The following is a 16738-nucleotide window of genomic DNA, read 5'->3' as shown; positions in this document are numbered from 1 at the left end:
GGGGTTTGCTGTTGTAAATCTGAAAAAATACTGCACGCCTTCTCGCAGATTATTCCCTCGGCAAGTTGTTTTTCCGTCAGCCACACCAACAGCAGATTCTCCATCGTCTCATGCACATCTTTACGGCACTTTGAAATAATCTTGACACCTTTGGCTGGCTTAATTTTCTTTAGGAACTCCTTCTGCTTTAAGATGTTGCAGATCGTTGATGATGTACGGTTGTAGTGCTTGGCCAGTTCCTTTACTCGCATGCCTTGCTCATATTTCTCGGCGATTTCAAGCTTTATTTCGAGGGACATCATCCTCCTCTTCTCGGTACTCGCACTACCACTTGTTTTCTTTGGTGCCATGGTTACAACAAAGTTAGAAGTTGCGATTTCACAGAATATCACAAACAAATGCAAAAAAACTGTGCACGCAACGAATCTCAGTGTTACTCTACCATGTGTAGACAGCGAGAGAGAGAGAAAGGCTCGGAGATGGGATGCTTTGACTCATACCCTCTGAGCTGCACGAGCCTCGAAAATATACACTTAGAGCTGCTGCGCCCGCCTCGAACTCGTACGTTAAAATTCTGCTTGCGTGCTGAAGCAAAATAAAAAAATTGTCCGAGCGACTGCTCATATCTTGGAAAACTCGCACGTTGGTTCACTCATAAGTTGAGGTTCCACTGTATATATATATATATATATATATATATATATATATATATTATATATATATATATATATATATATATATATATATATTTATATATCATATATATGAATTTTTATTTATATTATAAATGTATATTAAGTTTATGTTTATATTATATATATAATATATCTTTTTATATATTATATATATATATATATATTTTATATTATTATATAATATATATTTTATATATTATATATATATATATATAATATAAGTTATATTAATATAATATATAATAATTTATATATATATATATTATATAATATTATATATATTATATATATATATAATGAATATATATATATATAATCTGCATATATATATATATATGTTATATACATATATATATATTATATAAATAATATATATTCATATATATTATATATATTATATATTATATATAAATATGTTACATAAAATAGGGCTATAATTAATAATATGTTTAGTATGCCATTATAATGTGATGTGCTGTGACTTTTTGGAATGTGCAGATTCATTGTTTTTAACTTCCCATGAAGACAGAGTCCGAGCGCCAACCTTAAGAAAGCTGATAAATCTTTTCTGGGATGGTGTGACACTAAGAAGCTTACTTAAGCAAGTCAATGTTCGTTCTGTGGGTATATGAGTTCGTGAGGGCTTGTTCAAGGTGCCTTTGAAAATTGGCTGTGACCAGTTATTTGGGGCGTTGACGAAGAGTGTAAATTTCTGTGTACGTGTATGAACTATGTCCATTCATAATGGCATGGTTTAGCCAAGAACTAGGGAGACAGCTACGGGAGAAAAGGCAGAATGCCTGGATAGCTCTGCGAAAGTTATAATTGTTAAAGTGTTTGATGTTCCAGGCTGCAATGGGTGAGTTATTATAATTTAGCCAAAGGAATGGCTTGTTTTGACATTTTGTAAAGATGTTCTATTTCATTTTATCTTTTGACTTTGTCTTTATAATTGTGTGTGCTCACTAGTGTGTTCTGTCTTTTAAACAGACAGTTCTAGTGAGGGGACCGAGTGTCCTAGTGAGGGGACTGTATTTTGGAGAAGAGATAATTGGTGTGACTAATTACTGATTAAGACATTTAAATACCGGGGGGTTATCTGAGTTAGTTGTCTGTGAGACTTGAACTATTATCATTCCATTAATTACCCTGTAAGAACAAGAATTATTCAACCAGTACTATACTTTGAATAAACGTATATATTTTTGTAGCTCCGACTCTGATTTAATGACCTGATGGAATGGAGAGCGAGAGAGAGAGAGAGAGAGAGAGAGAGAGAGAGAGAAGAGACTGAGGGTTACCAGTTCGCCTAACGCACTGGCTAAACGCATACCAAATATTAAAATAGTGGTGGCTAAGCGGTGGTAGAACGATAAAGCCTTTTGTGAGATTGTGGAAAATTGATTTCAGTGCTAGGTGAGAGGGAATGAGAAATATTCGTCCATTAACTGTGGTAATGGGAAGGGAAGGACTTTACTGGAATTATCAAATTTGCCCAACGTGATGCCTCGAGGGTTGGGCACAGCCAGTTAGAGCTGAGATCTTGTGAGTGCATTCCCGAGACATCTGCGTCTGTGTGTTAGCGTGTTTATAATTGCGCAGATTCCGGGTTTTCTTTCATTGTGAAGCGGTGAGTGTTACAAATGTGTTTTATGGTCCTGGTTTTTTTTTTTTTTAATCATTTTGTGAGTTGTGGGATTGGTTTAGGATACCACATTTTTTTCACCATAGTAGCAGAAAGTGATGTTTTTTTTTTTATTGGCACATGTTTAGAAGAGACGCATTCATTTTTGTTTAACACATATGTGTGTATGAAAGGTTTTCATACATGTGAAACTGTGCTTGAATTGCATTTTTTGCTTGGACAAAGAGCGCCCACTCGTTCTTACGCGCTCAGCGTAATTTCTGCTGACCGACCCACAGGGGTATTGCAAGGGGAGGGTAGTAGTGGTCTGCCTCGGAGGGTACTCAAACACTATTCAGGGGGTGTGTTCCAACGCTCAGAGGAGGGTGAAACTTTTTTTTTTTTTTTTAGTGGGGGGTGAACTCTTTTTTTTCTTTGTGTCAGGGTATTGGGGGGAAGAATTTGCCCTTGGATAATGAATTTCCAATGCCACAGGACACCAGCTGATAATGATTGTTGATGATGTGAGATGCCCGTAGGGTTTTTTTAAAAAGAGATTTTCTTCTCTTGAATGAAGAGAAAAGAAATGGACGTACATATGGGATGTGGTGTAAGTTTTCCTTATGCTTTGGAAGGCACAAATATAATGGGGTCATAGTGATTATTTTTTTTTAATGGAGATTTGCTTGGTGTTGGAGAGATTACTTTAAAATGGTGCTAATTGGTGATGAGTGGTGATGACTGATGTCAATTGGTGATTGCCCGGTGGCGTTGACTGATGATGATTGCTGACTGGTGTTATCAGGTGGTGTTGCCATTGGTGGTGGATGGGTGCCTCGTGTTGTATTTGGTGTATACTGGGGATTGGCAATATTAATGCCCTTACTTGAGATATTTTACGGGGGGTTACTTAAGTAGAATTATCATTACTTGAGACATATTTTACGAGAGATTTGAGATATTTCATGGGAGATTACTTTAAATATATTATAGATAATTATATTATGGAGAATTATTACAATGAATTATGGGAGAAGTTTTGTGGTTAATTATTTATTGAGTTTCTGTGACTTTGGAGAATATGTCAGTAGTTCATGGGTGATGAATCTGGCTGAGTTTTTGGTGAATTGTGCTGAATTTTGCTAAACTTCTGGTGAATTTTGTGCTGAATTTTTGGTGAATGGGCAAGCATTAGCATTAGTGATGTTTTTTATACTAATACTGGTGTTTTTTATATATATACTAATGTGGGTGTTGTAATGCTTTCAATGGTGGTGGTGTTTTTTTTTTTTAATTTGGGAGGAACTAAAGACACATTTTTTTTGTTTTTCTTTTTTCTTGTTTTTTATGAGTTCAGCAGATAATTGCTTGACATCTACGTGAGTCACGGGGATAGTTAACAGTGCCGTTAATTTTTCTGTTTCCCTTTTTGGAAGTTAGCCATCGCTGACACAAGTTTTTTTTTTTATCATGGGTGAAATTTAAATTTATTTTTCTCTCCAGTTTGTGTGAATTTTTTTTTTAATATCTCAGTTCGTGACTTAGAGTCATTGTTCGGGAACGTGTTTGTGATTTCAGCTGTTTGATGCTGCAGAGAGAATTTTGCATTTTTTGAATGCATATGTAATGGCAATACATTTTTTTTTTCTGGATATTTGTGTTCCAGAAACTATGGGTTTCTTGCACAATACATTTGTTGTATTTGTGACAATTTTGCCAGAGATAGGAAACTTGGCTAAGTTTCTAGTGGTCTGTGTCGTAGTGCATTTAGAGAAGTCTTTGCTTAGACATTTTGAATTTGGAGTGTTGTTATAATGAGTTGTGGCACATTGGTGATTTTTTTCTAGAATTTTCTGGACAATTTTATTTGCCGAGTTTTTGCCCTTTTTCAGCAGTTATGCTAAGCATAGAGTTTATAGTCTTTGACTATAACATTGAGTTATTCTCTGGAGAATTGGAGATATCATTTGAGATATATAATATATTGGATATATAATATTTTGGCCATTTGATATTTGCCTATGGTAGTGAGAGCTATGTTTAGTTCAATTATTTTGTAGCCATCTTTGTTGCAAATGGAGACACCTTTTTTAGGAGACATGAGGCAATATTTATGAGTGTGTCAGCTTGGTGCTTTGAGTGCATTTTTTTGGAGATGGGGTTTCATTTTTGATTATCCTGCTTGGAGATATATTATTCTTTGGAGACTTGTTTTATTCCACATGGAGTTATTGGTGAAACAGAGGTGAATATTTTTTATTGCTGGAGTGGTGGTTTTATTAACACAGTGGTTATTGGTGAAATTAGAGGGAATATGGTGGTGTGGTTATTAATTAAATGGAGGAAATATTTTCATCACTGGGGTGGTTTTATTATTAAGATGGTGATTTATATATTTGTATATATAAGGAGGTGGCATTAATCATTGGGGGTGACCTTTTTTTGTGGTTATGACTTTTTTTTCTCTGGGAGTTCTTTCGAGCCAAGAGAAGAGTTCTGTGTTTCTTTTTGGTTTCATGACTAATTGGAAGCGAGTGGCATTACTGCATTGTGGTCCTATGGAGATGTTATTTTTTGGAGGCTTATAATTGCCAAATTACGAGTTTATCATAGTTTTTTTTTAGCCCGAATAGGTGATAATAGAATTTTTTATAATTGAGCAGTATCATGTGAAAGTTACGTCTTTAAGACAATTTTTGAACACCTTAGATATATCCTGGAGAGAATTTTGTGAAATGTACTGATATCATGTCAGTATAGAACCTTTTTTTGAGAATCATGAGTTTCTGAAGTTGTGAGTCTGACTAGACATTTTTATGCTGCAGTTCGAGCACACGTGTCCGCAGGTGGATTTTTTGCTGACAGTACTGTGATGAGTCCGGCGTGCTAACTCTTTTCCTCCACTGGTGATTGCTCAGAGTTTTTGCGATATCTGGAAATGTTGACCATAGCTTTTCATGAAAGTGCACATGTAAGAGGTTGCTTTCTGGCCGTGTCTGATAGTTTGGAAAGTTGCGATGTCAAAAATTCCGTAACTATGTATATTGCATTTGTTGGGAAAATGCGGGGTTATGTATATCATGCTATATTATGTGCTTTGTGATGGGGAAGTTCACTTCTCGTTATCTTTTTTTTTTGTTTTTTTTTTTTTTTTCTTTCTTTTTTTTCCTTTTCCTACGAGAGATGTAACTGGGGATTGAGCTTAAATAGCATTTCTTTTTGGACGGGAGATGTAATTTATTGGGGTTGTGATTTGCATAAGTGGGCGTTTTGAGATTAATTATATGAGAAGTGAGGGATTTTTGCTGTTAAACATTGGAGAATTTTTACTGATTTTGTGGGTTGTTGAAATAGAGCTTGAGAGAACTTTTTTTGATTATTGGGTCTGTGCTTGTTACAGTGTTTTTTTTTTCTTGGGCTCATTACTTTTTTTTTTTTTTGTTACTTGTGAGAATTCGAGTTTGAAATGTGAGTGCAGAAGTCGTGGAGTTGCTGTGAGTTTTGGATTGTGTGTGCTGGTGTGTGAGTTTGGAGAATTAAGTTAGAAGAACTTAATACTTTTTTTTATTTGCGAGTTGTGATAATGACTTATGATTTAGTGGTTCTATTAAATGGAGTTAATTGGGAGACGTTCAGTTAGTATTTCTGAATTTTTGAGGTCATTATTTGATAGAAGTAGTATGTCTGGGGATAATTTCTTTTTGATTGACCGATGACTTGACTGACATACTTAAACACACCATAATCGTCGTTCCGCCCCGATGCTAGCAAGACGCCCACCAGCCGTTGCAGAGATGTTGCTGTCGTCTGCCTAATTACGAGAGAACGAGTCTACAGAGTTCTATAGCGCTTTTAGTCTACAGAAGCCGTTGGACATCTTCTGCTGGGGGAAGTTTCGCCTTCCTACAGCGTGCTACGTCTGTGCAGGAAGTTGCAGACAAAGAGGGATATTCAAGAATCCAAGATGCAGAAAAAAATGTGTACGCCCAATTGTTATTGGAGATGAAGTGTGATAGACATTACTTTATAATGCCAGAGACGTGCAGTTATTGCTATATTTTGTGTCTTGAGCCGGCCAATGTGTTTTTTTATATATATAAGCTGTTTTATGTGAGCTATGGCTAGGTAGGGCTAGCCAGGGTAAGTGGCCGAGCATCTGTTACATAAAAGAGGGCTATTATTAATAATATGTTTAGTATGCCATTATAATGTGATGTGCTGTGACTTTTTTGGAATGTGCAGATTCATTGTTTTTAACTTCCCATGAAGACAGAGTCCGAGCGACAACCTTAAGAAAGCTGATAAATCTTTTCTGGGATGGTGTGACACTAAGAAGCTTACTTAAGCAGGTCAATGTTCGTTCTGTGGGTATGTGAGTTCGTGAGGGCTTGCTCAAGGTGCCTTTGAAAACTGGCTGTGACCAGTTATTTGAGGCGTTGACGAAGAGTGTGAATTCATGTGTATGTGTACGAACTATGTCCTTTCATAACGCCATGGTTTAGCCAAGAACTAGGGAGACAGCTACGGGAGAAAAGTCAGAATGCTGGGATAGCTTTGCGAAAGTTATAATTGTTAAAGTGTGTGATGTTCCAGGCTGCAATGGGTGAGTTATTATAATTTAGCCAAAGGGATGGCTTGTTTTGACATTTTGTAAGATGTTCTGTTTCATTTAATCTTTTGACTTTATCTTTATAATTGTGTGTGCTAACTAGTGTGTTCTCCTGTCTTTTAAACAGGCGGTTCTATTGAGGGGACCAAGTGTCCTAGTGAGGGGACTGCATTTTGGAGAAGAGATAATTGGTGTGACTAATTACTGATTAAGACATTTAAATACCGAGGGGTTATCTGAGTTAGTTGTCTGTGAGACTTGAACTATTATCATTCCATTGATTACCCTGTAAGAACATTAATTATTCATCTTGTACTTTACTTTGAATAAACATATATATTTTTGTAGCTCCGACTCTGATTTAACCCTTTAACCGTTTAGTACGTATATATATGTAGCACGCCAACGCTACCTGAGCCGTTTAGTACGTATATATACGGGGAGCGGATGTTTTCAACATGACGTTTAGTACGTATATATACGATTGATTTTTCCTGCCCTTCTTTTAAGGTAATCCTCTCTAATGTATTCTCTCTAGGTCCGAGGAAGTGTTGTCGACCTTATCCAAACAAAAACACTTCCTCCCGAACCCCTTTTATCATAATTTTCCTGATTTTCTATATCTAATGCGGGAATTCGCCAATCACTTGGCGGAGTCGCTATGTAGCGAGACAACACGCTGCTGGCTGGTCGTTCATTTACACGGAATTTTGGTCTTTCAACGCAAGGGGTAGAGGGGCTATAATCCTTCTAAGCCAACTTACCATCGGTCGTGGGTTGTTTTCTTCTGTTTCCTTTCCAGCTCTAGCGCAAATGAAAAAACGATAAGTACGTAATTGTAATTTATTGACATTTTTCCCACTGAAATATATAAAAAAAATGTACTGGAACGTTACAGAACAAGATGTTAGATGTAGAACGCGCAAACTTTCATTTATGAAACAATGCACCAGTACCATATTCTAAACGAAAGTTATGTACAAAATTCTTACACAACAAACATTGCTGAAAATTCATCCGACAGTTATAGTGATGAAAACGAAAACAGAGGGTAAACAAGGTAAAGACAATAAAGTATGAATATGTGTAATGATTCGGAAAGGGTTGCCAGTAATTTCCGGTCCTAAGATTTCGTATTTGACAACGGTGAAAGTTTCATTACATCGATAAAGGAAAATCTATAAAAACAGATGATGAAATTATCTCTATCACCATTTTCTTAATCAAATTACCCTTGAGTCTAAGTCGTGTAGAGAGAGAGAGAGAGAGAGAGAGAGAGAGATGAGAGATAGAGAGGAGTCGAGAGAGAGAGAGAGAGAGAGAGAACTTTTCTTTGTATTCTGCTTTACGCTCCTTTGAACACTGATGCCATATACAGAAATTCAAACCTAACAATTTTGACAATGATAAAAAATAACGTTAGAGAACTCTAACAACACTACAGAAAAAGAACAATATATATATATGAGTATGATGAGTGTCATGTATATAATTTGACTTATAGTGCACACAGAAACACTGTACACAATATGGGTGTCATTAGCTACGCTTCCAAACTTCTACCCACAATTCGGGGTTCTTTAATCCAGTCATAAAATCCTACTTATCCCTCCCCAGGGCTATCCAGAAGAAAGAGGCCGTTCCGGGACAAGGCCGAGTTAATCTGCCATCACTTGAGGAACCAATAACAGTTTTTTTTTCTTATCGCACTGTTTCATTTATTTTCATCGGTGAGTCTGGGCTAGACATTGGGAGTTAGTATGATTTATTTAGGTGATTAGAAACTAGATTATCTTCACCCTACTTTTTTTATCAAAGCAGTTTACTAAATGATTTCAATTCTTCAGATTTCAGACAATTTTACGTCTTCATGGTTAGATACCAGAACCTAGCATGGAAAGGTGTGGCAGGGTGGTGCCGCATCTACACGACATCCAAGCTTAGGTCAAGGTTTTATGAATCAAATCCGGGAAAAGTTTGAAGAGTTTGAAAATATTTTCAACATATCAGAAAAATTAAAATACCCTAATATTTTATTGAATGTGCTTTAAAAAGCAGCCAAAAAACATTTTATTCTGTAACTCGAGAATGGCTTTTTTTTTAATAATGATAATGTGCTCGTTTTACCATATAATGACCTCTTACGGAGGGTTCCAAGTTTTTGCAAGAATTTTAATATTAATGTTGTTTTTAAATTTTCAAATAAACTAAAAAAACACACTAATAAGGAATTCTCCCAAAGTTTCTCAGGGCTGCATTTACGGGGTTCCTTGCATGAACTGCAAGTGTTTTTATCTTGGACAATCTGGAAGGGACTGGACACCAGAATTACAACACAGATATAGTGTGAGACAGGACAAATGTCGAATGCTTTGTTTTTACACACTTAACAATTTTAATCACATATTCATTGGAGGGGGCAAAAGTTGTTTTATACTTAGGGCCCGTATTAGAGGATAGTGGAAGCATGAACCAAGAGGTGAGACACCGAATTCAGGCAGGATGGATAAACTGGAGGTCTGCATCAGGGGTCTTCTGTGACAAGAAGGTCACTCTGAAATTAAGGAAAGTTTCATAGGACGGTGGTCAGACCAGCAATGTTATATGGAACAGAAACAGCAAGTATGAGGAAAATAGAGGAGAAGAAGATGGATGTAGCAGAAATGAGAATGTGGAGATGGATGTCGGGAGTAACAAGGGAAGATAGGATTAGGAATGAGTATATAAGAGGATCGACAAAGGTAGTGGAACTATAGAAGAAAATACAGGAAGGAAGGCTTCGATGGTATGGACACCTGTTACGAAGGGAGGAACGTCATGTTGGAAGACATACGATGGAAATGGAAGTCCGGGGTAGAAGGAAGAAGGGAAGACCAAGAAAGAGATGGGCGTGATTGTGTGGGGGAAGATATGGTATTGAAAGGTATAAATGAGAACGAGGCACAGGACAGAAATCGATGGAGACGACTCATTCGCAATGGCGACCCCATATAAAAATGAGTTTAAGCTAGGAAGAAGAACTGAGAAATCAAACACTGAAAATTCTGTACTACATTAATTTCTGATTATACTGCAACCATGCAAAGAAAACTAGTCACAAAACTATAAAAGAAAACGATATTTAAAGGGTGACTTAACAATTTAATACATGCTACATTTTTCCTTAACTTTATGAATCACTGTCAGCGTTAATATTGTTTTCATGTTTATAGAAAACCAAAGAAATTCTGATGAATTTACTGAATTAAGCATACTTTTTTACTTATAGACCTGAACAGATATTGTTCACAATCCCCCAATCACCAGAGCGAATACCTATTGCTATACAGTGATTTCTATACTCATAAAAGTGTAAAGAAAATATGCAAAACATACGTAAAAACTATTTAAATTTTCCAAAATGAACAATGATTGTATATTAGAGGAAGATAAACCACAGGAAAGGATTTTCATACGCAAAAATCTTTATATTTTCGTAAGTGTAAAAAAAGCAAAATATACGTAAAAAATTAACTTTCGAAAAAGAAGAACGAGTGGATATTTGTGTAAGATAAAGCGCAGGAAAGACATGAGTGACAGGAAGTTAACTGAAGTGTCTTTGCTAGGCAATTCTAACAAGACTAATCATTTGCTTCTCGTTCTAGATTATCATTTACAAATTGTGCTGCTTTCCTCTAATTTTTTTGAAGTGAGTTAGAACCAGAGAAATATTTAGACATAAAGTTGTTGATAGAGTGATGCCTTTTAAATAATTTAATCTCATATGATCACCTCACACCTGATTTCATGGACTTATTCTGATTTCTTGCATGATTTTCAAGTTTCAAGGACACTGTTGCCGTTAGAGTAATCAGTCGTATTTGTGTTGAAGATTCAGGTGTCTGGCTGTTGTGTGGTAACAATTATTTTTGATTGGTAAGTGTAGTGACCAGATATTTGGACGCTTCGTCACAATATATATACTATAAATTATATTATATGCATATGTATTTGCAGATGTGTATATATATATATATATATATATATATATATATATATACACATACATTATATATATACATACACACACACACACACATGAACTGCCACGTTTTTATAGACTAGTAATAAGCCAGCTTAACCAGTTCGTACACCTGTATAAACGCTGATCTGAAAACACCTGCATATATATATATATATATGAATAATTATCACATCGACCGTGATCCATTTATATATCAATTCAAGCTACAAATGTCCTTTAATATCTAAATTCACTTTACCTCCCAAATGATATATTTTCATATATGTACCGAAGGGGAATTTTTAAGTTGATAACAATTTCGTCCCCCCATGGGATCGAACCACCGTCCAGGTGGACGGGGACGAAATCAGGACAGTCAGTGACGCTATCCAATCAGCCAACAGAGACGCTATAAGTTCATATCGATTCTGACCTTACAAATCACCCTCGATCTGGGTGCTTTCGTAATTAGAATCGATATGAAACCCCGTCTACCATGTTGGCCAATTCGAGCGTTTGACAGCACGTAGCCTTTTGTTATGAATAATTATCACATCGAACCGTGATCCATTTATATATCAATTCAAGCTACAAATGTCCTTTAATATCTAAATTCACTTTACCTCCCAAATGATATATTTTCATATATGTACCGAAGGGGAATTTTTAAGTTGATAAACAATTTCGTCCCCCATGGGATCGAAACCACCGTCCAGGTGGACGGGGACGAAATCAGGACAGTCAGTGACGCTATCCAATCAGCCAACCAAAGAGACGCTATAAGTTCATATCGATTCTGACCTTACAAATCACCCTCGATCTGGGTGCTTTTGTAATTAGAATCGATATGAAACCCCGTCTACCATGTTGGCCAATTCGAGCGTTTGACAGCACGTAGCCTTTTGTTATGAATAATTATCACATCGAACCGTGATCCATTTATATATCAATTCAAGCTACAAATGTCCTTTAATATCTAAATTCACTTTACCTCTCAAATGATATATTTTCATATATGTACCGAAGGGGAATTTTTAAGTTGATAACAATTTCGTCCCCCCATGGGATCGAACCACCATCCAGGTGGACGGGGACGAAATCAGGACAGTCAGTGACGCTATCCAATCAGCCAACAGAGACGCTATAAGTTCATATCGATTCTGACCTTACAAATCACCCTCGATCTGGATGCTTTCGTAATTAGAATCGATATGAAACCCCGAATTGGCCAACATGGTAGACGGGGTTTCATATCGATTCTAATTACGAAAGCACCCAGATCGAGGGTGATTTGTAAGGTCAGAATCGATATGAACTTATAGCGTCTCTGTTGGCTGATTGGATAGCGTCACTGACTCTCCTGATTTCGTCCCCGTCCACTTGGACGGTGGTTCGATCCCATCATGGGGGACGAAATTGTTATCAACTTAAAAATTCCCCTTCGGTACATATATGAAAATATATCATTTGGGAGGTAAAGTGAATTTAGATATTAAAGGACATTTGTAGCTTGAATTGATATATAAATGGATCACGGTTCGATGTGATAATTATTCATAACAAAAGGCTACGTGCTGTCAAACGCTCGAATTGGCCAACATGGTAGACGGGGTTTCATATCGATTCTAATTACGAAAGCACCCAGATCGAGGGTGATTTGTAAGGTCAGAATCGATATGAACTTATAGCGTCTCTGTTGGCTGATTGGATAGCGTCACTGACTCTCCTGATTTCGTCCCCGTCCACTTGGACGGTGGTTCGATCCCATGGGGGGACGAAATTGTTATCAACTTAAAAATTCCCCTTCAGTACATATATGAAAATATATCATTTGGGAGGTAAAGTGAATTTAAATATTAAAGGACATTTGTAGCTTGAATTGATATATAAATGGATCACGGTTCGATGTGATAATTATTCATAACAAAAGGCTACGTGCTGTCAAACGCTCGAATTGGCCAACATGGTAGATGGGGTTTCATATCGATTCTAATTACGAAAGCACCCAGATCGAGGGTGATTTGTAAGGTCAGAATCGATATGAACTTATAGCGTCACTGACTGTCCTGATTTCGTCCCCGTCCACTTGGACGGTGGTTCGATCCCATGGGGGGACGAAAATTGTTAATCAAACTTACAAAAATTCCCCTTCGGTACAAATATATGAAAATATATCATTTGGGAGGTAAAGTGAATTTAGATATTAAAGGACATTTGTAGCTTGAATTGATATATAAATGGATCACGGTTCGATGTGATAATTATTCATAACAAAAGGCTACGTGCTGTCAAACGCTCGAATTGGCCAACATGGTAGACAGGGTTTCATATCGATTCTAATTACGAAAGCACCCAGATCGAGGGTGATTTGTAAGGTCAGAATCGATATGAACTTATAGCGTCTCTGTTGGCTGATTGGATAGCGTCACTGACTGTCCTGATTTCGTCCCCGTCCACCTGGACGGTGGTTCGATCCCATGGGGGGACGAAATGTTATCAACTTAAAAATTCCCCTTCGGTACATATATGAAAATATATCATTTGGGAGGTAGAGTGAATTTAGATATTAAAGGACATTTGTAGCTTGAATTGATATATATATATATATATATATATACTATATATATATATATAAATATTATACATATTTACATATACATACATAGATACACACACACACACACACACACACACACAGTTGTCGCGACAGAATTCAATAAATGGAAGAAGGAAGTCTGCGTATTTTTCACCAGAATTGACGAACAAGTATCGAAAATACTTCGTCGGTATGAAGATACCTGCAAGAAACTTATTGATACCACTAAAGCAATTGCTTTTAACTAATATATATATATATATATATATATATATATATATATATATATATATATATAAAGGTTTTTTTGCCACGAAGGAAAAAAATGAAAAAACGAGTGGGCGAGTACTTTCGGTCCTATTCGGACCCTTTACTCAGAAAAGGGTCCGAATAGGACCGAAAGTACTCGGCCAACTCGTTTTTTTCATTTTTTTCCTTCGTGGCAAAAAAACCTTTATTTATACATAGCATCACGTTTTATACTTCGTGATCAAGTTATTCATATATATATATATATATATATATATATATATATATATATATATATATATATATATATATATTTCCCGGTTAGTTACCCCTGACTACTGTTGTACTCTTTGAAGCTTATGAACACAACACGTTTTCATTTTACAGTTGTTTTGATGAGTTACCTTGGCCCAGAATCGCTCTTGCTCGATAACCTATTGCGGCGGCTGACAGTTGCACGTGGCACTTTGCCAACACCTGATATTCCTCCCACGTAGAGGCAAAGCAACATCTGGCTTTGGACTGAAACGGGAATTGACAGTAAAAGTTTGAAAGGGTTAGCAGGAGGAAAACCTCGCAGTTGCACTATGAATCAATTGTAAGATGAGGTTGGAAAGTAAGATGGAAGACAGAAATATGAAAGGAGGTACAATAAAAGGAACGAAAGGGGACCAAAAGTACTCTGCAATGAACCTTATGTAATGCTTACAGTGCACCGCATGAGTTGCACTGACGGCATTACCCCCTACGGAGTTCTGGCTTCGGAACGCGTTGTAATAACCATTAGATTTTCTATAGGTGATTAGGTCGCTTCTTGCGTTAATAACATTGTTTGTATTAACATTAACACTACTTTTAGAAGCCATTCGCTTTGTTAATTTTTTTAGACGCCAATTATTGATTATCGGACTGACGCAGTGGATAGTCATATGATCTGAACCATCCTGAAACATGAAAATGATTCGGGCAATTATAAAGAATAGTCTGGTGGAATTTTATCTACCTTTTATCCAGTCAGAGACGCAAATGCACGAAAGATCAAATTCCTCTATATCATTTGTCTTTTTTTATTTCTCTTTCCCAGAAAAAGTTGCTTAAGACGCGAGAGGTTTTTACTTAACGATGTATAATGGAGTTCTGATTGTCAACGACAATGCTACATTGATAATATGTGTATATATATAAAGTGTAAATATACTTATATACATATATACATGTGCGTGTGTGTATGTATGTATGAATCTATGATTATAATACCATAGTAATAATTTCAAAAATATTGCGCGTCTACTCAGAATTTGGAACTAATGTAGCATTTAAGACTAGCAAAAGAATGAAACATGTAATTTTAAAGAAATCTCCCTACAATACTGAATGATGTGTATATATATATAAATATGTATATATATATACACATCATTCAGTATTGTAGGGAGATTTCTTTAAAATTACATGTTTCATTCTTTTGCTAGTCTTAAATGCTACATTAGTTCCAAAATTCTGAGTAGACGCGCAATATTTTTGAAATTATTACTATGGTATTATAATCATAGATTCATACATACATACACACACGCACATGTATATATGTATATAAATGTAATATATTTACACGTGTATAATATATACACATATTATCAATGTAGCATTGTCGTTGACAATCAGAACTCCATTATACATCGTTAAGTAAAAACCTCTCGCGTCTTTAGCAACTTTTTCTGGGAAAGAGAAATAAAAAAAGACAAATGATATAGAGGAATTTGATCTTTCGTGCATTTGCGTCTCTGACTGGATAAAAGGTAGATAAAATTCCACCAGATAAAATCTGTACATTGCATCTTCTTCCCCGATTCCCAGCCCTTCAATGCTGAATCTGCGCTCATTCACATTTCCCACCCAAAGATCACGTAACGTCCCAAATTCCACCCAAAGGGAGTGGAAGCAGCTTATCTTGAGCGCAGTAATGTGTGACTATATATATATATATATATATATATATATATATAGTATATATATATATATATATATATATATATATATATATATATAATTCCATTTAAGTCCTGGGACAACTTTTGTATTTGTCAAACTGAAAAATTTGGAAAAAGAATATAACAACGCAAGAAATGTGTCAGCTATGAAAAGTGGAAAGATTTATGTAATTAATTTGGGAGGGGAAAAAAGCGACAGTTTATTCTACGATGTGCTGGAAAGAGACGTAGATTAAAGTCGATTAAAAGAATGCTTTCGGCAACACATGAATGGCAGTTGAGGCATGCACAAAATCTATTCATTAATTTCAAAAGAAATATTCATAAGTATATAAGTTCACTCTCGACCTGGTTCGGAAGTTACGTAAAGCCGTTTGTCCCGTTGCTGAATAACCACTGGTTCCATGCAACGTAAAAACACCATAAAAACAAACAAACAAACATATGTATAGATTTTAAGTAAAATTATTGGACTAAGGGAAAGGTGTGAGGTCGCTTTGCAGTTTGTAATTTGGTTGCCAGCGGTTTGGAACTTCGAAACCAGTTAAGATTTACACCCAGGTTTTCATTTTTCCTCCGCTGTATACGTATGTATGTATGTAAGTATTCATAAGTATTCATATGTCTTTATGTATATCTATGTGTAAGATTGCAAAGTGATGCGTTGACGCATCCGCGAGTGTGGAAATGGAACACGCGATTTTCTAACTTTGAATCAGCCACATATGTTCCCAAATGGTAATAATTAAGGTGTTTAACAGGGAACACAGCCGGTGAACCAGGAATCAGTACCACAGAGAGACTGGCGCTCATTATTTGTAGACAAGCACGAACTGCGTGAACGTTGATCAGTCGTCGCTATAATCCGCGCGACAGTATTTTCGTGGAAGTGATCCTCAAATTTCGGAATATTTCATTTGTTGTAGTGTTTCTCGAATTCTGGAATATCCCTAGGACGAGGAATGGAATAT

General features: G+C 36.1%; 1 protein-coding gene and 1 long non-coding RNA gene across 2 annotated transcripts in view; one reads left to right on the top strand and one right to left on the bottom strand.

Annotated features, from left to right (window-relative positions):
- The window catches only part of LOC135217610 (prolyl 4-hydroxylase subunit alpha-1-like), a 132229-nt gene that overhangs the window by 86095 nt on the left and 29396 nt on the right, over positions 1-16738 (bottom strand). The gene's annotated exons all lie outside the window — the stretch shown is intronic.
- LOC135217177 (uncharacterized) overlaps positions 16570-16738 on the top strand; it is a 22669-nt gene continuing 22500 nt past the window's right edge. The window contains exon 1 of the long non-coding RNA XR_010315072.1: positions 16570-16738. This exon is cut by the window's right edge and continues 10 nt beyond it. This is a non-coding gene — a long non-coding RNA (uncharacterized LOC135217177).

Source organism: Macrobrachium nipponense, chromosome 7, assembly GCF_015104395.2.
Source record: "Macrobrachium nipponense isolate FS-2020 chromosome 7, ASM1510439v2, whole genome shotgun sequence".
NCBI classification, from domain to species: domain Eukaryota; kingdom Metazoa; phylum Arthropoda; class Malacostraca; order Decapoda; family Palaemonidae; genus Macrobrachium; species Macrobrachium nipponense.
The sequence above is the reverse complement of the archived record's forward strand: the minus strand, read 5'-3'. Positions and strand labels throughout refer to the sequence as shown.